Raw genomic sequence first — 24,993 nt, 5'->3', positions numbered from 1 at the left:
CCCCGCTCCCGCCTCCCAGCTGTCCAGCCCTCCCCGACCCCTACTTAATGGCGGCCTCTGCGGGGACAGGCGAGCAAGACCACTGACTCATTGTCAGTGAAATTGCTCTCCCACCCTCGCAGCTCCACCATTAAGTGAGGTGCCCCTGCCCCTGCACTCTTGAGTGTTGGTGATCGAGGCCCTCCTCCACCCGCAGGTTTCCCTGCGCCTCATCCCTGGTGGTCCAGTGGACCTCTGTCTCCTTTCTCTCACTCTGCTCCTTCACTCGGTTTTCTACTCTTTCTATCTTTCACCTTTCTGCACCTTTCTGCATCTCTGCTCTTTTGTGCCTTATTTCTGCCCATTTTCCCTTTCTCTACCTCTGCTCCTTCACTCGTTTTCCCTAGTTTTTTACCCTTTCTATCTTTCACTTTTCTGCACCTCTGCTCTTTTGTGCCTTATTTCTGCCCATTTTCCCTTTCTCTCCCTCTGCTCCTTCACTCGTTTTTCTAACCCTTTCTATCTTTCACCTTTCTGCTCTTTCCTGCATCTCTGCTCTTTTGTGCCTTATTTCTGCTTATTCTCCCTTTTTCTTTATCCCTTCTTTCCTCCCTTTACCTTTCCCCGCCGCTGCTGCCCCCGCGGCCCCTCCCCCCCCAGCGCGACCGGCCCAATCCAGCTCCCCTCCCCGCTCCCGCCTCCCAGCTGTCCAGCCCTCCCCGACCCCTACTTAATGGCGGCCACTGCGGGCGCGCCGCTGGTGCACCGAAGGCGCGTCAAAGGCAAGCACGTCTGCGCCCGTCTGCGACCCGTCCGCGACCAGCACCAGGAACACTGGACCTCCGCCCCGCCAACGCCACGACCCAGCAGCACTCCACGCACTCAACCCAGGCTGCAACGACAACTGCAAGCTAGCATCACCAGCCGACACCCATGGACCCTTCAGCTGTCACCGCTGCCGGCACACCTGCAGCACCGCCAAGAACACGGATCCAGCACAACCCGCCCACAAGAACACAACCGAACCGAAGACCCTGCAATGCATCCTCCTCAACGTCCGATCCCCCACAAACACGCCACAGAAATCTGGGACCTACTTGACAGCACCACCCCGGACGTAGCATTCTTCACCGAAACCTGGACTAACACCACCTCGGGACCGGACATCGCCATCGCCATCCCCCAAGGATACAAGATCTCCAGGAAGGACCGCCCACCCACCCAGGAGGAGGAATCGCCATCGTCCGCAAATCCAGCCTCCGCCTGAGCACACTCCCTCACGAGTCCACAGAACTGATGGAACACCTTTACTTTAAGATACTGGCCAGCCCCACCGCCGCCCTCCGAGGAACCCTCATCTACCGACCCCCTGGACCCCGCGGACCCTTCGCCAACTCCATCACGGACATAATCTCCCCGCAGGCCATCGCATCCACCAACTACACCCTGCTGGAAGACCTCAACTTCCACCTCGACAATCAACTGGACCCCAACACCACATGCCTCCTGGACAACCTCCACAAAAATGGACCCTGCCAGATCGTGACCGAGCCCACGCACTCAGCAGGACACACCCTCGACCCCCTCTTCACTACAGGAAACTCCATCACCTTCAGCCACACCACCGAACTCCCATGGAACGACCATCCTTGCGTCCACTTCACCTTCAGAACACCCACCATCCACAGACACCAGCACCTGCTTCCACAAAGAAACTGGACCAAAATCACCGACGACCAGCTCACCTCCTCACTCAACAACTCCACCCCAACCATCGCGGAAAACGACGACCCCAACACCGCAGCCCGAACCCTGCATAGATGGATCTCGGACAGCACCAACACCATAGCCCCCCTCAAGAAAAACAACAATACCCGTGCCAAGAAAGCCAGATGGTTTACCACCGAACTTCGAGAATCCATTCGCACATGTCGCCGCCTCGAAAAGGCCTGGAGAAACACCAAATCCACAGAAGCCCACAACAACTTCAGAGCCGCCACCAACGCCCACCATCAACTCATCAGAGAAACGAGGAAAAAAGCGATTGAAGACAGATTCTCCACCACAAAATCAAGAGCATCTACGACAACTTCAACGAAGACAACCAACACACTGAACCCTCACCAACCACCCCTGACACCCGGAAACCAGCGATTGATGACTGGACAGCCCTCACCACCGAAGACACACTGAAGACAATGAAGTCAATCCACTCAGGGGCCCCCACGGACCCCTGCCCCCACCACATCTTCAACAGAGCCGCCGACACCATCGCACCCATGCTCCACCACACCATCAACCGCTCCCTGGCGACTGCCTCGTTCCCCGGCGACTGGAAACACGCCGAGGTGAACCCCCTCCTAAAGAAATCCTCAGCGACCCCACCGACCTCAAAAACTACAGACCCATCTCCCTGCTCCCGTTCCCAGCGAAAGTCATCGAGAAAGCCATCAACAGCCAACTCGCCACATTCATTGAAGAACACAACATCCTCGACTCCTCCCAATCCGGCTTCAGAAAAAACCACAGTACGAAAACCGCCCTCCTCGCCGCAACAGACGACATCCGCACCCTACTGGACAAAGGAGAAACAGTAGCCCTCATCCTCCTCGACCTATCAGCGGCGTTTGACACAGTCTCCCACCGCACCCTAATACGCAGACTCTATGACGCAGGAATCCAGGACAAGGCCCTCGACTGGATCTGCTTCTTCCTCTGCGGCAGGACGCAGCGGGTCAGACTCCCCCCTTTCCTCTCGGACCCCACACCTACCACCTGCGGAGTCCCCCAGGGCTCCTCCCTCAGCCCGGCGCTCTTCAACGTCTACATGGCTCCACTTGCCCCCATCGTCAGAACCTACAGACTCAACATCGTGTCATACGCAGACAACACCCAGCTCATCCTCTCCCTATCCAACGAGCAAAACACCGCCAGACGCAACTTTCGAGAAGGCATGGAAGCCGTCGCCAAATGGATGAAAAACAGCTGCCTACAACTAAACACCAACAAAACAGAAGTACTCATCATGGGCCCAAACCCCGACGCCTGGAGCGACACCTGGTGGCCCACCGCCCTTGGAAACCCGCCAACCCCCACAGACCACGCACGCAACCTGGGAATCATCCTGGACTCCGAGCTCAAAATGGACCGCCAAATCAACTCTGTCTCATCTTCCTGCTTCCACACCCTCTGCCTCCTTCGTAAGACCTTCAAATGGATCCCCCTCGAACACCGAAAGACAGTCACTCACGCCCTGGTCACCAGCAGACTCGACTCCGGCAACGCACTCTACGCCGGAATAAACAAAAACCTCATCCGCAAGCTACAGAACATCCAGAACGCCGCCGCAAGACTGGTCCTCAACCTGCCAAAACACTGCCACATCTCCCAGCACCTGCGCACACTCCACTGGCTCCCCGTCGAGGCGAGAATCACCTTTAAGATGCTCACCCACGCACACAAGGCCCTCCACGGCACCGGACCAGCATACCTGAACAGCCGACTCAAATTCCACGCACCCCAAAGGACCCTACGATCAGCCCAGCTCTCCTACGCCGTGGTCCCCCGCACCGGAAAGACCAGATCGGGAGGCCGCTCCTTCTCCTTCCTCGCTGCCAAAGCATGGAACGCCCTTCCGCTCCACCTCAGACAGACAACATCGCTCCCCATCTTCGCAAGAAACCTCAAAACCTGGCTCTTCGACAGACCCCCTCCTTGATGGAACGGAACCTGCACCCCCCCACCCCTAGTGCCTTGAGACCCTTACGGGTGAGTAGTCGCGCTTTAAAAAACCCCTGATTGATTGATTGATTGATAGTCTCAGTTTTACAATGGCGTGGTTAGGGGCGTGGCCATTGTGTCAGGTAGCGCGAAGACAACATGGGACCCGTAGCCACTATATTTGAAGATGTGAAATAGAGAAATGTGTGTGGTTCAGTGGTCTCTCAAGACTGTTGCACCTTGTCCCCGATGCCACTTCACCTTTTGTACTAATTGAAGCCACACCCATCCATCGAGCACGGCACGTTGTATTTATTTATATGGCCTGTTCCACGCTCTGCTGCCGAGGAAGAGAGTACGGAACTTGCAGGGGATTTTTTTTTATAGTAAACCACTGGTGCGATGTTCTATGTGGCGTCATTTCAGTTGGAATAAACTAAGAAGGCTGCAAACCCCAGAATGCACTGTATCTCTGAACGAAATGAAACGATTGGTATTTGGCTAGACTGTACACACACTTTCAATTGACCACATCAGCCACTCACACAGGTGACGAGTTGGAACTTCCTGCCCTTCCCGGCCAACCCATCATTTGATTTAGGGCAGTATATCTTGCGCTGGTCCCATTTCCCGAAACATACCTGAATTACCTGTTGCTGACACTTGCAGGCGGAACAATGGGTGTAACCGCCGGCTTCCTAGACAGGCGACAGCATCCGACAGTGCAGGCGGCGGAGCAGAGCGGGTCTCAGAGGTACATCTCTTATTTATTGACCTATAAACCCGTGGCGGGCATGTACGAACAGGGGTGTGGGCTGGCAGAGGAGGATTCCCCTACCGTATTACAGGAGAAGGTAAAGGGAATTAATGAACTGGCAAGCGCACAGAATGGGGAAAATGTCGAGTTGTGGTGTGTTTTATTTATTATTATTCGATTATGCTGAGACCGTGTACTTCTAAATATAATGTCCGGGTTTAAAATCGTTCAGATATTGTTCATGTCGAGTTATTGAACCAGTAGTTGCTAAACGTATTTGACAGGGCATCGAAAGTGTCACTATATAGTTTGAGCATATCAGGTTATTGCACTCCTACACGTCATTGCGTCTTGGGTGTGTCACTTTTGAACCAGTAAATGTCAGGTCTCTGAGTATACCGAATTACTTCATGCCTGAGCAGTGGCGGCTGGTGACATTTGAAAGTGGGAGGGCTTCAAATTATTGGCGCAGTGCTAACATTAACATTTTACAAGTCTCCTTTTCAGCAAGGGTATTTTCAGGATTTACAAGGCTGTAAAGTAAAATGTAGATGCACATAGATTTTGTTTGTAATCTCTATTAGCTGCATCTAGCTGTTGAGGAATATCACACATACTCGCTAAGGAAGAGCACGAAATAATGGCACAATTAAATTAGCACACACGAGGATCAGGCCATTCAAGCAAAGTTGTAACTTTCAGCCACGGCGCGCGCATGTTTAACTCTCCTCCAGGTTGTCAATGAACCTAAAGAGAAACACGTCATACAAATGCTTCGTTTTGGCAAACACAACATGATAAGGCTTTGAATTGTTTAGGAAACCTTTATTCAGTTAGCAGCAGCTGTTAATTATCAGGGCCTCGCTCTCTCTTATTCATGCATGTGACACAAGACCCTTGTAAACGGGCTTAAATAACTTTAAAAAATGCCCGTCTGGGCCTTGTCTGGGCCTTACCTGGGCTGTAAAACGTCTGACTCTGGGGTTAACTCTAATCCAGTCCTACACCAAACTGCAGTCAGTGCTGTGGCAGTGGCAAGCAGCAACCATTGGGACCAGCTGCTGCCAGCACTGCAACATTGATGGACTGTCTCGGGACTCAAGTCATCTCTAAAATGCAGTCCCTCACGCTGGAGTTGTATGATGACGCAGTAAGTGCCTTCCAGTAAGTGCGGGAAGCAGTCTGAGGTCGAGTTTGCGCAGAGTCGATTCCTCAGCTTCCCGCCTGTCACACCCCTTTCTGAACTCGTCACAGGGTGGGTTCCAGCACGCCCTGTAATGAGTTGGGAAAGGGGTGTGGTGACAAGCTCTCCACTCCCTGATTGACATGGAGGGTTAGCAATATCGGGCTTGGTATTAAAACGCCCGTGGCTGACTTAACCTCCACGCCAATAGGGGTTGGAGACTGGGCCATGAAGCTAGGTCTTTGCCGAGCTGATGACATCACAGCCTTCAGGGCTGAGAGGTTATCAGCCGGTGTTCTAACGAGCGTCGTACCCCCATCGAGCGCTGTACCCCCTACGTCACCCTATGTCACAGGGGGTGCAGCGATTCTCAGAACCAAGGTATCGGCCGTCTTTCCCCCATCGAGCTTTGTACCCCATACGTCACGGGGGAGGAGTTGTTCATTGTTCGTTGTAGCTTCTGGGAGATGGTCGCTGTGTTTATCCTCAGGGGCGGATTGGCAATGCGGGCATTCGGGCATGGGCCGAAGGGCCGGCATCTCGGTGCCCTCTGTGGGCCGTTTTTTTTCTCCCCTTTCCCAGCCGCACAGTGAAGCTGCATTCATTTCTCTGTCTCTGTCTCTGTGCTTTCTCTGGACTAGGAAAGGGAGGGGAAAAAACGGCCCACAGAGGGCACGGAGACAGAGACAGAGAAATTAATGCAGCTTCACTGTGCGGCTGTACAGCGATTATCCGCTGTGGCCTCTCCTTCACCCCCTGCCCTGCAAAGCAATCACGCTGAGGGTGGCTGGGGAGGGGGTGATTGTTTGCAAACATCGGCCTCCCTGGGGCACACGCAGCACATCAACAGTGTTAGTTTTAACCCCTCGCCCACAGCTCTTCACATTCAGGGCATAGTGGGCGAGGAAGAATGGGTCTCGGGGACCAGGTGATTTTTGGAACTTGCACCATCTTCACCTCAGCCTCCCCTTGGCTACCGTGGATGACCCAGCAGCTGTGTTTTGTGCTTCCCTGCCAGGACATTGCCCTGAGGCCTAGAGGGCTGGGGAGGGCTGATTAATTTACTAATTGCAGGGGCCGTACTGATGTTCATGTGCTCCTGAGCTGAAGGTCTGGGGAGGGCTGAGTAGGTTAGTAATTACATGGGCTTCCTGCTTATTAGGTGCTCCTTCGCTGGAGGGCTCGAATAATTTTGTGATAGAAAGGGGCCTTGCTGTTTTTTTAGTTGCTCAGCATATAGGCCATTGTCACCTTGGCCCTGTGTCCTGTGCAAAAAGAGTATCCTCTCACTTTCATTCCTTGTCTGTGCCAAACATCTTAAGGATTTTGGGGGCCCTGACCAAACATATTTTTGGGCCCCTGTTCGGAACAGATTTGAATTTATAATCCAATTTCTGCTCTTTGATGCCCTATTTCAGCTGCTCACCGTGGTTTTGTGTCCCTCCTAACTCAAAAGGGAGCTTATACTGGCCTTTTCTACTTTGCCAGTGTGCGTGGACTAGGGTTTGGCTGGTGTTGATGGGGAGCGGGTAGTATTTATGCTCAACGTGGTTTTGTGTACCCCCTAAGTCATAAAGGGAGCTTATACAGGCCTTTTCTACTTTGCCAGTGTGCGTGGACTAGGGTTTGGCTGGTGTTGATGGGGAGCGGGTAGTATTTATGCTCACCGTGGTTTTGTGTCCCTCCTAACTCAAAAGGGAGCTTTTACTGGCCTTTTCTACTTTGCCAGTGTGCGTGGACTAGGGTTTGGCTGGTGTTGATGGCGAGCGGGTAGTATTTATGCTCACCGTGGTTATTGTGCCCCTCCTAACTCAAAAGGGAGCTTATACTGGCCTTTTCTACTTTGCCAGTGTGCGTGGACTAGGGTTTGGCTGGTGTTGATGGTGAGCGGGTAGTATTTATGCTCACTGTGGGTTTGTGTACCCCCTAAGTCATAAAGGGAGCTTATACAGGCCTTTTCTACTTTGCCAGTGTGCGGGACTAGGGTTTGGCTGGTGTTGATGGGGAGGGGGTAGTATTTATGCTCACCGTGGTTTTGTGTACTCCCTAAGTAATAAAGGGAGCTTATACTGGCCTTTTCTACTTTGCCAGTGTGCGTGGACTAGCGTTTGGCTGGTGTTGATGGGGAGCGGGTAGTATTTATGCTCACCGTGGGTTTGTGTACCACCTAAGTCATAAAGGGAGCTTATACAGGCCTTTTCTACTTTGCCAGTGTGCGTGGACTAGGGCTGGCTGGTGTTGATGGGGAGCGGGTAGTATTTATGCTCACTGTGGTTTTGTGTCCCTCCTAACTCAAAAGGGATCTTATACTGGCCTTTTCTACTTTGCCAGTGTGCGTGGACTAGGGTTTGGCTGGTGTTGATGGGGAGCGGGTAATATTTATGCTCACCGTGGTTTTGTATCCCTCCTAACTCAAAAGGGAGCTTTTACTGGCCTTTTCTACTTTGCCAGTGTGCGTGGACTAGGGTTTGGCTGGTGTTGATGGCGAGCGGGTAGTATTTATGCTCACCGTGGTTATTGTGCCCCTCCTAACTCAAAAGGGAGCTTATACTGGCCTTTTCTACTTTGCCAGTGTGCGTGGACTAGGGTTTGGCTGGTGTTGATGGTGAGCGGGTAGTATTTATGCTCACTGTGGGTTTGTGTACCCCCAAGTCATAAAGGGAGCTTATACAGGCCTTTTCTACTTTGCCAGTGTGTGTGGACTAGGGTTTGGCTGGTGTTGATGGGGAGGGGGTAGTATTTATGCTCACCGTGGTTTTGTGTACTCCCTAAGTAATAAAGGGAGCTTATACTGGCCTTTTCTACTTTGCCAGTGTGCGTGGACTAGCGTTTGGCTGGTGTTGATGGGGAGCGGGTAGTATTTATGCCCACCGTGGTTTTGTGTACCCCCTAAGTCATAAAGCGAGCTTATACAGGCCTTTTCTACTTTGCCAGTGTGCGTGGACTAGGGTTTGGCTGGTGTTGATGGCGAGCGGGTAGTATTTATGCTCACCGTGGGTTTGTGTACCACCTAAGTCATAAAGGGAGCTTATACAGGCCTTTTCTACTTTGCCAGTGTGCGTGGACTAGGGTTTGGCTGGTGTTGATAGGGAGGGGATAGTATTTATGCTCACCGTGGTTTTGTGTACCCCCTAATTCATAAAGGGAGCTTATACAGGCCTTTTCTACTTTGCCAGTGTGCGTGGACTAGGGTTTGGCTGGTGTTGATGGCGAGCGGGTAGTATTTATGCTCACCGTGGTTTTGTGTACCCCCTAATTCATAAAGGGAGCTTATACAGGCCTTTTCTACTTTGCCAGTGTGCGTGGACTAGGGTGATAATCTTTGTGCACCTCCTTTCCAGCTCCAGAAACATTCGGACATATGATTTTGGAACTTCATCTTCTGTGTTGTACAATCCAGTGTTACCCCACTGTGTTGGTCATGTATGATATCTTACCTTGCATTTGTTTGGGACCCCGCTTTTTAATACTTCCTTTGCACCTCTCATCGCAATCTGTACCACATTGTGTGTTCCTTGTAGTTTTGTAGACTTGTTCTTTATCTGATTTTTCACTGTGTGTAGACGATCTACTTTCCTTTTTATGGTGCCTTGCTTTGTATCCTCTTTGCTATATATTACAATGGGTCTTCGGTGCACTATCCAGTGTTCTGACGATACTAGTTAATTTAGTGACTTTTACTTTACACTCACTTCCTCCAACCTTATTTTTCATTTATTTTGGGGACATAAAATAAGGTGCTTTGGTTGTTATAGTGTCTTACGTAGGTAGGACACAGATTACCAAACTCTGCCTCCACCTCCTATGGACCTTCAATTCCGTTATTTACTCCTTTTTTGCAATGCCTTATGCGGTCGTTTCTTATCTATAATTCCAGTTTTGTACTAGGGGTATCTTTGTTATCGTCTTAATGTTGCGAATAATCCTGCCCATGTGCGTGTAGTAATCAAAATTACTTTGGTAAGCGGTTATCATTCCAGTCCTGCAGAGTTCAGATAATTATAAAGACAAACAATGTAGCGTACAAATACAAGTCTACACTGGCCAGTGCTTCCTCTTCAAGTGAAAAGGATAGGCTAATTAAAATATAATTTAAATTTATTTTCAATTTTCACCCATAGACAAACTTCCCTTCACCAAAATGATTGAATAGATGAAGACGAAGGGTTGGACAGAGAAGTTCCCTATATAGCTGTCATGTGTCTTGGAAATTCATACCATTCCTTTTTGCAAATCTTCAGAGATCCTTGGTATTCCAGGATGCACATACAAAGTCGTTTAACTTTGTTCTTTACAGATACCCAGAGTACAGAACTGTACTGATTTCTTAGAAAGTACTCTATCAACAGTCTTGACTTAACCTGTTACTCTTCCAGTGTTTAATCCTTACAGTCCAAGCATGTACAATTAATCTGCTGTTGCCCTCTTACGGGAATGTTGGATCCAGTACCAGATATTGACCTCTACACACCACCTTGTGTGCACCCACCCTGAAAATGCCTCCACCGGGCATTGCACATGCAGACTTTGGCACACCCTTTTCACGCATTAGTCTAGTGTCATATGTAACCTCCAACCTTCTCTGTTTACATTTTTTGGGAAAGACCTTTGCAACCCTTTAATATAAAAAGTAAGATGGCTGTGAATTAACTTTGTATGCGAGGTCTGCGTGCCATCTTAAAGGCCAAATTATTAAATGAAATGCTACGTACTTTTCCGTAACGTGCTTCTGTTGCACAGTCTATTATTGTGTGTATGTGTGCGTCACACCAATTGAAATCACCATCTTCATGCATATTTCATAATCAAGCACTTGACACAATCCAGTGACACTGTATTTTTTATTTGTAAGTATTTATTTTTTCAAAATGATTTTGCACAAGTACAAACTTTGTTCCATTATTTGCATAATAAATATTAACTACATTTTACATTATACCTCACAAATGCCGATATTACAGTAAAGAAATGTTAAGCATGTATCCAAACTCTCAATTGTTTACATCTCTGCTCTTCAAACAGTAACGTTTGAAACACCTTTCAATGTATCACCCAAAAGAATTTGTGGGCCCACAAATGCAAGTATTACTACTTTTAAAAATTCTGTACTGCTTCACTGTACCTCTAAATTAAAAAAAAGAGGACCACAAACAGTGTTAGAACATTACAGAACTTGTGAAAATAGTTTTACTGTTTCAGAATAACTCATTTCACTTTAATGACAACATGTTTGATTACTACTGACACATCTTAGATATGGTTATTGTCACTTACACAGTAGGTATTTGTTTGGCATGTACAGCTGTAGATTCACATGGTTGCCATAATCCTGCCGTTTTTTTTTACTATTTATATGTTTAGAAATTGGTTTGTGGAAAGGCTTTCTCCTTCTGATATTGTGCCTGGGCATCGACCTGTTACCATATTTGTCTTCAGATGGTGATCATGGAATTATTTAGACTATAATATACTTTTATGTTACTTAAAAAATGTAACATGAATACTTGTACCCAAAAAAGGGTCCCGGGCAGGGGAACAGAACACACCTCGATGTAGATCCCGTCGAGCGTGATCCCGTTGACACAACGATGTCGAAGTGTCTTATGACCGTACCAAGCCATAAAAGAACAGTACTCCCATTACTACAACAAGGAGTTTCTTTCAATACTAGACCCAAAGGACGCCTATTTTCACATTCCTATACATCCTGCTCCCTGGAAGTATCTAAGATGTGTCATACAAGGACACCACTACCACTTCAAAGTCCTTCCATTCGGGGTCACAACAGAACCACGAGTGTTTACAAAGAGCTTAGCAGTAGTAGCAGCACATCTTGGAAGACCACAGATACATGTCTTCCCTTACCTAGACGATTGGCTCATAAAAGTAAGATCATTCAACTAGTGCGTTCACACACAACTAACGATCCAACCGCTGCACGACTTAATGTTTACGATGACCTAAACCAAGTTGCACCTAGAGCCTTCGCACATTTATCAGTATCTAGGAGCTACAATAAACACATATACAGCTCTAGCGTATCCCAGTCCAGCCCGGACACAGGGCATTCAGAACTTAGTCTCCATTGCAAATGCGCCGGTTACAAGAATGGCTAGCACAACAGTGGAATCAGGCTCAAGGTCAGCTCTCAGACTGGGTGTTGGTAGACAGCAGTACACCGTGGCGGATTTACCATGTGGGTGGTTGGCCATTGCCCAACTTATAATTTGGGCAATTTTTGGGCACGCAGATTAGTTTATTAAAAATAATTTAAATGCATTGCGCTGAGGCACCGCGACACGTCATTAAATTTAAATCACGATTACGTGATGACACAGCCTGCATTGACTCACACTGAGAAGGTCGCACCACCACTGCGCATGTGCTCTGTGACCGGCTGCCTTTCTTTAACTACTGAAGCCTGTGGCATTAGAAAAGCAAGCACCGCTGAGTACGGTGTTTGCCTCATGCCACAGACCCCAGTGGTTGAAAAAGGAGCAATGTTTTTTTCGTGCTCACACCAATCGTGACGCTGCTCTCTTTAGAGACCAGCTCTCCTCTAAAGAGAGCAGCGTCAGGATTGGCTACTGCTGAGTTCTTGTGCAGTGCTTGCCTGCCTTAAGTTGACAGTAGCAGCAGTCTAGTGTTGTAGCGCGGGGGTGGGAGCGTCAAACGTGGCAATGCCCAATCACTGCACCACTAAAGTCATACAAAATGAACTGCTTGAGTACATGTTAGAGATTGTAAAAAACACTATCGTACAAGAGTTGATAAACACAGACTTTGTGGCTATTCAGGCTGATGACACCACTGATGTGGACACTAAAACACAGGCTGTATTAGTCTTTCGGTACCTTAACAGTGACAACAAAGTTATGGAACCTTTCTATGATTTCACCCATTTAAGAAAGTCTTGTCCAGAAAGCAAGCATTGAATAACAATTTCGTTCCCTCAGAAAAACATTGAATAACAATTTCGTTCCCTCAGCAAACATTGAATAACAATTTCATTCCCTCAGCAAACATTGAATAACAATTACCTTCCCTGAGCAAGCACTGAATAACAATGTGGATGCTTACACTATGCTCAACAAAAGAGGACCTGAGAACAGAATTAACTGTACTGTATGAAATGCATGTATTACGGCAGGCCACTAGTGACGAAAGAAAACAAAAAAGAGGTGGAAGCCTAGAAGGCTGATGACGGCAAAAGATGACCCAAAAAGAGGTAGAAGGCGCACAAGTTGACTAAATTACAGCCCTCTGGCAAAGGACGGATGACATGCGCAGCTGGGACGATGGCAGCCAATCTTTTCTCTTACATTTCCAAATGAAAATTAGACTGGACGGGAGTGCGTGGCCTATCCGGAATCTGTGGAAGCATCCAGTGCCATCCGTGTGGTCAAGATTCAGCCTCAATCAGAAATACGTCTGTCCCAGAGGCGCATCTTTCCTTGCAGACATAACCTATTTTTTTTATGCGCAATGCAAAGATAAATAAATAATAAAATAGAAAACACAAGAATGTTGAGCCATTTCAGTGTCCGTGAAAAGACAGGAGAAATGGTAAAGGCTGGATGTTTTGGATTCCCACCTCACTATACAGATATGCGTCTGGGTGGTGACAAAAAGCACTGATCTGCAGCTCACACAGTCACATGTCCTGGATGTTCCCAAGGAGCCCTGAAATACAGCTCACAACAGGTTTACATTTGCAAAGCTGACGAGCCTCAACGTGCAGCCACCACACTGCCCCTGCTGTGAGTCTGAATGATTTAAACACACTGTTGTTTATTCACAATGTGCTTGTTCATATTTCTTTATGGCAAATTCATAACAAAATTGTTGTGCCCGAGGAAAGGGAAGGTGAGGGACAGTGATTCGGTAGGAAGGGATTGTGCAAGGTAGGTTATTCGTGACAAAAATATAACAATGTATGATTATTAAACAGTTAATATAGCTGGCTTTAGAGCCCTGAGCCAGTACAATAAATGAGCTATTAATGCTCAACGTTTAAAAAGAAACCATAATAGCGATGCTACTAATTAATGAGTAGAATGATGGTTGCATCGACTGGTGGGTAGTAATAGCTGTCGACGTTTCAACCCCGAATATACTGGTAGGTATACGTCACACCTTAAAGAGGGGTCTTCATCAGGACAAAAGGGGCCCTGGGGAGCACTGGTTTCTCTAGAAAATAACAATAAAAAGGGAATGTAATATTTACAGTGAAAATGAATTCAGATTAAAAACACACAGGCACACGAGGGCGCCCAACACGGACCAATATAAAAGAAAATCGGAAATCATTCACCATGGAGAGTTGGGCTAGTTAGCTCACAACTTGTACAGGAGAGCGGTGAGCATCGATAGATCCAGTTATGATTATCAGGATCGATATTTATCCAATGTGTTCTCATAAGTAGAACCACTTCCAAAGGGATGTCAAAAATGATCAACAAATTTCTATTAGGAGAGAATAGACATGAAACGACATATCAGTACTACGTCCCTTAATATTTCAAGTATATCTACAAAGATTAATTACACAAATTACATATACACTGAACAACCGCCTTGAGGTTCCATTATTGAGTAACTTCATATATATCTCGATTGGGAACCACACGGGAATAAATTGCTCCCTCATTCAAAATTATCCAAACAGAGGAGAAATTGTTGAGAACTGCTAACATTCAGGACAGGCTCACAGTGATCTGAGTACTCGAAAACGGTATAACCACCTCAAGTTCAATGAAGTGCATATGAAGGGCAGTTATGACAAACCACAAAAAAAACAAATTGGGGTGCGTACCACAGCAATGTGGTTTTCACAGGCGTGTCTCAGCTGGGTTGCATGACACACCAAAATGTAAGGGATTCCGCTTTAATTTTCTTCCCTTCAAATTGCTAAAAGAACGAATGGATAACCAAAGGTTATAACATATATTTGGGGACTTAAAATCCACGTTAACCAATTATAAGAGTCACTCCATACCTAATAGTGTTGGCTGCCACCTTCTTCCGATACACGCGGAAGTTCCATTGTCAAAAAAAAGGTGCCGCACTTGCTTCTACAAACGTTTCTAAAAAGACGAGAGAATGACGGTGAAGTCATTGTACCACAGTTAGCTTATTACCGCAGCAGTCCGCCGCAAAGCCAATCTGCCGGGCAGAAAGTCTCACCTTTGATACAGCAACTATTGCGCATAAATTCATTCCCCGAACTTGGTTTGCATCCAAACATCGGACCGACGGGCATTACATCGGTGAGAAAACGTACGCGATGATGTCAGAGCTATAAAAAGGAAGGACAGACTCGCGGATTAACCAGTGGCATTCGGTTGTCATGACAATCTAGTCAATCTTTACTCTGCGTGGATAATTTAACAAAATCGAATCTAAGACGGCCAAAGATTAAAAAGTTGGTACCTACCGGTAGGACAGTTCTTGCGTATTCGCAGGAATTGTTCTAAAAAAGATGATTATATCAGGGAATCACAAGAACTGTCCGAACGCCTTATAGACCGTGGCTACCCAACTAGACTCATCCAAAGAGCACGTAAGAGGGCGTGGTATAACCAACGAGAGGCGCTCCTCCAACCAGAGGAGAGAACCAACAAAGCCCATGAACGCCTCATATGTGTTACTACATTCTCCACTCGGAGTAACGACATCAAAAAAGTCATTAATAAACATTGGAGTTTAGTGTCTGATGACATAGAGCAGAATTCTCCTCCTTTACTTTCCTTCAAAAGAGCTCGGAATATTAGAGATTTAGTGGTCAGATCTTTCCTTGACTGCCCAAAGCCAATGACAATTTCATCCATGTGGAACCTTGCCCCAATCATTGGGCACACCAGATGTGGTTCATGTGTCGCCTGCCCTTTGTCCATCCAAACTAAGGTATTCACACATAAAGGTCGGAACTATCCCTTGAGATCACACACTAATTGTATCACTCAAAATGTTATTTATGTGATTAAATGTCCCTGCGACTAGGTATATGTAGGACAAACACAGCAAAAAGTGAAGGCCAGAATATTACAACATGGGAGCAGGATTAGATACAATGTTTTGGGTGCCCCGTTGGTAGATCATTGTAAAAGACATGGACATACCCCTGAAACCTTGAGGTGGTTGGTTTTGGAAAAGGTGACTCTTGGCCCTAGAGGCGGGGACATATCTATGATCCTCAACACCCGTGAATCCAAATGGATGGCCATTCTGGATTCGATCTGCAATGGACTTAATGAGGCAGAAAGTAGCCATGCCACGCTAGCTAGATTAGGGCGCTGAACCCCTTGTTCCTAATCATCCTAACTTATGATTCCAGAACTTGTTTTAATCCCTTTTCACCCTCCTGCGCGAGAGGTGCACGGGACATCTGTGGTGGTTACGATAATATAAAAAGATATGATCTGATCGGCAACAATCATCTACACCCCTCTGCGCAGGAGGTGCATGATGCCCTAGCATAATGGATGGATGGAGTCACCTACACCCCTCTGTGTAGAAGGTGCGTGGCAACAAATTTGGGAACATTTTCAATAACTTTACGAACAATGTTATGATGTGAGCATACTAAATAATTTATCCTGTCTGATGACTTTTGTGTGACACAATAGGGGCATCAATATTTAACCAGTATAATCACGTGATGCTTGATTCTCAGTTAATACACTAGCTAACTTTTTGTTTTTGTTTTTTAAAAACCTTTATTTGCATCAATAGGATATACATACGTGGGCCCAGAGCCAATCCGGCCGGTCATAGGTCGAGAATAACAAAAATCAAAATAAGCGATACAAGTCTAGCCGGCAGGGAGGCATACATAATCAAAACAATACTAAGGGTAGACACTCGATTTCAGCGGCCCAACATCAGGAACAGTGAGGTCATTTTTATAATAAGGGACGAGGCTCATGGCAGACTCAGAAAATACGGGAAAAGCAATAAACAAAAAATATCCACGTCAGAATGGGAAGAGGGGGGGGGGAGAGGAAGAGGATGTGAGAACATGAGTCAACCGTAGCACAAAACAAGCGCAACATATATTAGAGAAGCATATAAGTACTACCAACATCACATGCCCCCCACCCAATATTACGATAACAAATGCAAGGGAAGCGGATAAACTGCACAATCTGAGCCTGTTCGCCAAACTAGCCTGGGGGAAAAAGGGGGGGGGGGGAGGGAGGGGAGGGAAAGGGGAAAAACAAGGGGGAGACTGGGGGGAGGAAACCACTAAAGGCGGGAACAGGGTAAGGAGAAGAAAAAGAAATAAAGGAAAGAAATATAAAAGGAAAAACGCAATCGAACAAGATGGGCGCCACCCCGGGCCAAGCGCCCCACGGCCAACAATACAGGAGAAGTGGAGAGCTGTCGAGAAATAGGGTGCGGCAGTTGCGACAGAAACACCGAAGCTGATAAAAGTGGCAGAGCAACAGACCCCAACCCGCTATGCCAGAGAAGCGAGGACAGAAGCGGCACCTCTATAAAGGGATAGAAAAGGGCCATAGAACCAAACAAAAACATCCGAAAGACCCCACCCACCCTTCCCACCCCGCACCCCTGCAGAAGGCTACGGCCTACCCTCCAAACAGCGTGCCTGTCGCCCTAATCCGAAACCCGAAATATAGTAAAGAAAGAAATGGAATAGGGAGACAAAAAAGAAGAAAGGGAAATATAAAACAAAAATACAAGGTGAGGGAGGAGCCAAAGGGTACGATCAAACACACTCGGCCACGACCCACCCCGGACCATCAAATGAATAACTATCAAATCAGTACTACACCTTCACATACAGCAATAACCCGCAAGGGGGGGGGAGGGGGAAGTTAAGACGTTCACAATGACTAAGGTACATGCCCCAATACAAAGGACGAATAAAACAGCAGTCTATTAGTGTTGCGCAACTTATCCCCAGCCCTTCCTAACCATGAAACCAACCCAATGAAGGATAACATGGAGCGGACCTCCCAGCACAGAATAATCGCAATGTTGACCAGGGTTACGGCAGTAATGTATATTAGGGAGAGCTACCATACCACTGCAGTACAGAAAGTAAATGAAGCCAGTCAATTGTAGCAGCAACGACAAGGCAAGCAAATGCAAGCCGACGCCCAGTTTCGCAGTTCGACAATGCAAAGGTCCCCCTCCAGGGCAAAAGTTCGATTCCATCGGAACGGGAGCAAACAGCGGTCCACCATAGTTCACAGTTTTCCAGGATGGAGCAGATCTCCGCGTCGTGTGCAAGTCCTCGAAGTCCAGGCGGTGAAAAAGCGGAGGTTCAAGAGCCACCGGCCCATCAGGCGGCCGAAGAACAGTGGCAGCTACTCCCGGTGCAGCCGAAGGGGGTGAAGCAATGGAGGCATCAGGACAATAGGGGTGCGTGAAAGAGCGGCGACCCAAAATGGCGGCGGGCCGCAAGAGATCGGCAGAAGCACCGGGGGCCAAGACAGCGTATAAGGACATCAAGGCATCTAGGACATCTCCGAGCGTGGGCGCACGAGCACACGCCCAATCCCCCGCACAATCCGGCCAGCAAAGTTCCTCGGTGCAGAGCGGAGCACCCCCCGTGTTAACGGTAGCCATCTTGTGAGTTTCGCCGCCCCGCGCTCCACCGCGGGCCCCCAAACAGTTCACAAATGTAGGACTTTACAGATCTCCGGAGGTTCCCAACAGCGGCCCCACCGGCACAGAGCGGGCAGGCGCTCGACGGGGGGGGGGGTGCCTCTTTCGAACAGCGGCGGGCCCCAAAAGCAGAGCCAGGCACGGGGTCCAGGGCCGCCGGACAGCACAAAGGCGAAGGGACCCCTTCACACAGTTAGCCCCCAACACGGTCCGGCCCCCTCCAGCCGCACGGTCCACAAATCGGGGCCGGTTCAGGATCACCGGGGCATACACACAACGGCTCCCACCAGTGGTTCACTCTCACTCTCGCGGCCGGGGCCAGCAATCTCAGCACCGCCGGTCGGGTCCCACAGGCGAGGTCCCGGTCTCAAGCGCGCGGAGGCCCCAAACTTTCCGATGGCACAGCTACGGACTCACAGCACGCAGGAGCCTCCGGACCAGACGGTGAGTAAGAGTTAGTCGTTAAATTCCAAAATCTGTAGTGAAGTATCGTCGCAGTACAGGATATATCACAGGATATTCGAGGTTGGCCGGAGGGCCGACGGAGCCGAGCTAAAAGGCGGCCATTACGCTCTCAGGCTAGGCTCCTCCCTCTACACTAGCTAACTTAATCGGGGTTTCACTCTGCCAGGCGGTATAATCACAGTAATGATGTATTATCTCTAATGAGATACCACCTTTTTAATCTTTGGCCGTCTTAGATTCGATTTTGTTAAATTATCCACGCAGAGTAAAGATCGGCTTGATTGTCATGACAACCGAACGCCACCGGTTAATCCGCGAGTTTGTCCTTCCTTTTTATGGCTCTGATGTCATCGCGTACGTTTTCTCACCGATGTAATGCCCGTCGGTCCGATGTTTGGATGCAAACCAAGTTCGGGGAATGAATTTATGCGCAATAGTTGCTGTATCAAAGGTGAGACTTTCTGCCCGGCAGATTGGCTTTGCGGCGGACTGCTGCGGTAATAAGCTAACTGTGGTACAATGACTTCACCGTCATTCTCTCGTATTTTTAGAAATGTTTGTAGAAGCGAGTGCGGCACCTTTTTTTTTGACAATGGAACTTCCGCGTGTATCGGAAGAAGGTGGCAGCCAACACTATTAGGTATGGAGTGACCCTTATAATTGGTTAACATGGATTTTAAGTCCCCAAATATATGTTATAACCTTCGGTTATCCATTCGTTCTTTTAGCAATTTGAAGGGAAGAAAATTAAAGCCGAATCCCTTACATTTTGGTGTGTCATGCAACCCAGCTGAGACACGCCTGTGAAAACTACATTGCTGTGGTACGCACCCCAATTTGTTTTTTTTGTGGTTTGTCATAACTGCCCTTCTTATGCACTTCATTGAACTTGAGGTGGTTATACCGTTTTCGAATACTCAGATCACTGTGAGCCTGTCCTGAATGTTAGCAGTTCTCAACAATTTCTCCTCTGTTTGGATAATTTTGAATGAGGGAGCAATTTATTCCCATGTGGTTCCCAATCGAGATATATATGAAATTACTCAATAATGGAACCTCAAGGCGGTTGTTCAGTGTATATGTAATTTGTGTAATTAATCTTTGTAGATATACTTGAAATATTAAGGGACATAATACTGATATGTCGTTTCATGTCCATTATCTCCTAATAGAAATTTTTTGATCATTTTTGACATGCCTTTTGAAGTGGTTCTACTTATGAGAACACATTGGATAAATATCGATCCTGATAATCATAACTGGATCTATCGATACTACCCGCTCTCCTGTACAAGTTGTGAGCTAACTAGCCCAACTCTCCATGGTGAATGATTTTCGATTTTCTTTTATATTGGTCCGTGTTGGGCGCCCTCGTGCACCTGTGTGTTTTTAATCTGAATTCATTTTCACTGTAAATATTACATTCCCTTTTTATTATTATTTTCTAGAGAAACCAGTGCTCCCCAGGGCCCCTTTTGTCCTGATGAAGACCCCTCTTTCAGGTGTGACGTATACCTACCAGTATATTCGGGGTCGAAACGGCGACAGCTATTACCACCCACCAGTCGATGCAACCATCATTCCTCTCATTAATTAGTAGCATCGCTATTATGGTTTCTTTTTAAACGTTGAGTATTAATAGCTCATTTATTGTACTGGCTCAGGGCTCTGAAGCCAGCTATATTAACTGTTTAATAATCATACATTGATATATTTTTGTCACGAATAACCTACCTTGCACATTCCCTTCCTACCCAATCACTGTCCCTCACCTTCCCTTTACTGGGGCACAACAATTTTGTTATGAATTTGCCATAAAGAAATATGAACAAGCACATTGTGAATACACAACAGTGTGTTTAAATCATTAGTTTGTGGTTTTATATTGTGTGATATAAAGTGGTTTGTTCGTGTACTTGTGATACCTTCACTGGGACCCCTTATTCTGTACTATACCGTACCCAGGTCCCCAGTGACTTTATTGGGTAAAACCCCCCCTTATTTAATGCCTGTTGTGAGGCTGGCCAGTTGAAAGGTATCTGGTGCGGGCAGAGGTATTTACCAATAAAGGGAGTCGTCTAGACCAGAGGGGCAAAGCTGGTCTTGGAGTGTCTTCTGAACAATGAAACCTTCGAGTTTTCTGCCAAGAATAGGTTGTTTGTGTGGCACTAGAATGAGTGGGACCGTTTAATATGCAGAAGAGCCTTCGATACTTTTTTGCAAAAGTAAATTGGCTGCTAAAATTTCATTTTTTACAGCAGTTTTGTCTGTGGCTACAGTAAACTGGACTTTGTCTGTCTCGTGGATCGAAGAGTTTGATCTCCTTCTTCTTGACTTTGACAAAATGGAATAGTTCAGCAACGCTTGATGCCCTTGGCGGAAGAAGATAAAGGTGAACAAAAAAGAGCTGGAAGCAAAGAAGGCGGGCAGTTGAAAATCCAAAGAAATCCAAAGAAATAGCTGCCCCCCGCCCAGGAGCCCAAAAAAGGGTCCCGGGCGGGGGAACAGGACACACGTCGACGGACATCCCGTCAACCGTGATCCCGTTGACACACAACGATGTCGAAGCGTCTTAGTGACTGTACAAAGTTGTGAAAGAACAGTAACTCTTGGCGCCAGAAGAAGCTGAACAATAAAGAGCTGGAGGCCGAGATGGCGGCCAATAAGACAGTGGCCAACACCAAGAAACCAGCGGTCCAAAAAGCTGCAAACCCCGCACAGAAGTCGGAACAGGGTCACGGGGGGCTGAACGGGACACACGGCGACGGCGAGCCAGTCGTCCGTGATCCCGTTGACACACACCAGTGTTCTAGGATTTCACCCATTTAAGAAACTCTTGTCCAGAAAGCAAGCATTGAATAACAATTTTGTTCCCTCAGCAAACATTGAATAACAATTTCGTTCCCTCAGCAAACATTGAATAACAATTGCCTTCCCTGAGCAAGCACTGAATAACAATGTGGATGCTTACACTATGCTCAACAAAGAGCATCTGAGAACAGAATTAACTGTACTGTATGAAATGCATGTATTACGGCAGGCCACTAGTGACGAAAGAAAACAAAAAAAGAGGTGGAAGCCTAGAAGGCTGATGACAGCAAAAGATGACCCAAAAAGAGGTAGAATGCGCACAAGTTTTGACTAAATTGCTGCCCCCTGCCCAGAAGCCCATAAAGGGTTCCAGGCGAGGGAACGGGACACACGTCGACGGCGAGACAGTCGTCCGTGATCCCGTTGACACACACAAGTGTCGAAGCGTGTGGACTTTTCAATCTACATATGAATACTGAATGACAAGCAGGGTGTGGGGATGAGGAGCGGTCGGAGCACACAGAGACGGACACAGACGAGGAAAACACCACTTCCTGGTTGCCGAAAACACAGAACCAGGAAGTCAACGGCCGCGGTCTAGTTGTTGCACTGCGGAAGGAGGAGGAGTCCGGTCAGCCGACGGAACCCGGAAGGATAAGAAGGAGAGGTCTAGAACGGACGGTGTGCGAGGTCGGAGAGGAGGCAGCGGAGCACTCGGAGGCGGAGGAGAGAGGAAGAGCGGAGAGCGAGAGAGCGGAGGCGGAGGAGAGAGGAAGAGCGGAGAGCGAGAGAGCGGAGGCGGAGGAGAGAGGAAGAGCGGAGAAAGAGAGAGCGGAGGCGGAGAGTAGAAGAGAGGAGAGCGATAGAGCGGTGGCGGAGGAGACCCGAAAGGCAGAGCGGACCCAGCGCGTGCTGCTGAGCAACGTTCCCGATACTGCTACCATACCCGGTGGGCTGAGGGGAGAAGACGCCACGGGTCCAGCTGCTGTGGTCCGGGAGTCGGGCCACAGCCCAAGGCAAGTGTTGCTAAAAGGGGCATTCTGGTGGGGTGTTTGGGGAGGCGGGAGGTAGCAGGTTTGGGGAGGCGGGAGGCCCCGTGGTGATCCTCGCACTTACACCCCCCCTTTTTGGTAAACGGTGACGGTAGCACTACAGTCTAAAACTGAGAACAGATCAGTGAAACCCGTTTCTTTTTCTTTCTCCCTGAGGCCACACGAACCGGGACGATGGACCAACCCTGACATACCCAGCAACCAGCAACAACCCCCCCCTTGTTTCGGGAAGGACTGTGTGGTCGGAGCCCCACTTACGAACCAATAACAATAAAAACCCTTTTTGTGTCTAAACAGTACTCTGGTCTCATTCTCTGTCCACCACTAGCCCCTACAAAGGGGCAGCGTTTCACAACATAATATCTCTGTATTGACGACAGAAGAAAACAAAAAAGAGGAAGATGAACAAAAAACGAGCTGGAAGCCAAGAAGGCAGACAATTGGACATGTAGGCAAAGTAGCTGCCCCCCGCCCAGGAGCCCAAAAAGGGTCCTGGGCGAGGGAACGAGACACACCTCGACGTAGACCCCGTCGAACATGATCCCGTTGACACACACCGATGTAGTCTTGTCATTTGCCGTGAAAAAAACACAGTCAACAGTCACAAAGCAATGGAGGTGTGGCTGATAGGACTGTTACCAGATCATATTGGACCGTTCCAGGACTGAAATAAGCTGGTGACCCCTGCTTAGGAGAATGGCCTTCATAATACAATGCAAAGTGGACAACAGCACTCTGACAAAGGCAGGACGACATGCGCAGCTGGGACGATGGCACCCACTTGTTTCTCTTTAGTTTCTAAAAGAGCATTAGCCTGGATAGGAGTGCGTGGGCTATCCGGAATCTGTGGAAGCATCCTGTGCCATCCCTCTGGTCCGGATTCATCCTCAATCACAAATACGTCCGTGCCAGAGGCGCATCTTTCCTCCGAGACATAAACTTTTTTTTTGGTGAATAATAAAAAGAGAGGAAAAAAATAAATAGAAAACACACAACGATGTCGAGCCATGTCAGGGTCCATGACAAGACGGGAGCAATGTTAAAGGCTGGATGTTTTGGATTACTCGCTCACTATACGGATATGCGTCTGGGTGGTGACAAGAAGCCATGATCTGCAGCTCACACAGTGCTACATGTCCAGGATGGTCCCAAGGAACCCTGATCTGCAGCTCACAACAGGTTTACGTTTACAAGGCTGAGGAGCCTCAACGTGCAGCCACCACACTGCCCCTACTGTGAGGCTGGCCTGTTGGAAGGTATCTGGTACGGGCACAGGTATTTAGTGTGGAAGGGAGTCTGCTAGACCACAGGGGCATCACTGCTATTGGAGTGTCTTCTGAATGATGAAACCTTCGAGTTTTCTGCAAAAAACAGGTTGTTTTTGTCCCACTACAAGGAGTGGGACCATTGAATCTACAGAAGAGCTGTCGATAGTATTGTGCCAAAGAAAAAAGGGTGCTTAAATTAAATTTTTCAATGCAGTATTCTCTGTGGCACACCAATGTCAAAGCGTCTTAGTGACCGTACCAAGTCATGAAAGAACAGTGACTCTTGGCGGCAGAAGAAGATGAACAAAAACAAGCTGGGAGCCAAGAATCCCGTCGAGCGTGATCCCGTTGACACACAACGATGTCGAATCATCTTATGACCGTACCAAGCCATAAAAGAACACTGACTCTTGGCGGCAGAACAAGCAGAATAAAAAAGACCTGGAAGCCAAGGAGGACAATCGAACATCCGCAAAACCAATACTAATTTTAGGCTCTTATGGACAGCTCAATCATTGTGAAGGTTGAAGAAAATGAAATTATATAATGATGTTCAGCTTCCAAATCCATTACACAGATACATGACTCTGTGCACTATGGCACACTTTCAAATAAAATCCATCATTAACAAGCCATTCCTTGAAATACAAGCCGGCGGCCAATTGAGTATCAGCACATCGAGTACTGACACCTGTGAAAAAAAATGAAGACATAGTGTGTCCTGTTTGGTTTTTAACCTCACTCCACAAATATGTGGCTTTGAGCAGCATAGCAAACTCCAACTAAGACTAAATACTTCCGCCAAACTGATAGGAGTGTTGGTTCCCAGTCAGGGGATCGTTTGAATGCACACGATCTGCCATGGATTTGCCTCATTCAGTCATTAATGGACCCGTCAACTCTGGCGTACACAGATTTACAATCAACCTATAAAAAGAACACGAAGCGAAGAAGGCGGCCAAGACTCCACACAACAAAATAGCTGCCCCCCGCCCTGGAGCCCAAAAATGGGTCCCGGGCAGGGGAACGGGATACACCTCGACAATTAAAGAACAGGCCCAGAAGGGGCCTGTACTTTGGAATTTCGACAATAAAAGTACAGGTCCAGAAGGGGCCTGTACT

At 47.8% G+C, this 24,993-nt stretch overlaps 1 protein-coding gene across 1 annotated transcript in view; it reads left to right on the top strand.

Moving 5' to 3' along the window:
* Positions 1 to 4,399: 4,399 nt before the first annotated feature.
* LOC144823338 (NXPE family member 4-like) overlaps positions 4,400 to 24,993 on the top strand; it is a 328,593-nt gene continuing 307,999 nt past the window's right edge. The window contains exon 1 of the mRNA XM_078681787.1: positions 4,400 to 4,453. The gene's annotated coding sequence lies outside the window, so the exon portion shown is untranslated. The remainder of the gene's footprint in view (positions 4,454 to 24,993) is intronic.

The sequence above is a fragment of the Lissotriton helveticus genome, chromosome 3_1, assembly GCF_964261635.1.
Source record: "Lissotriton helveticus chromosome 3_1, aLisHel1.1, whole genome shotgun sequence".
NCBI lineage: Eukaryota > Metazoa > Chordata > Amphibia > Caudata > Salamandridae > Lissotriton > Lissotriton helveticus.
This window is presented reverse-complemented; position numbering and strand designations above follow the sequence as displayed.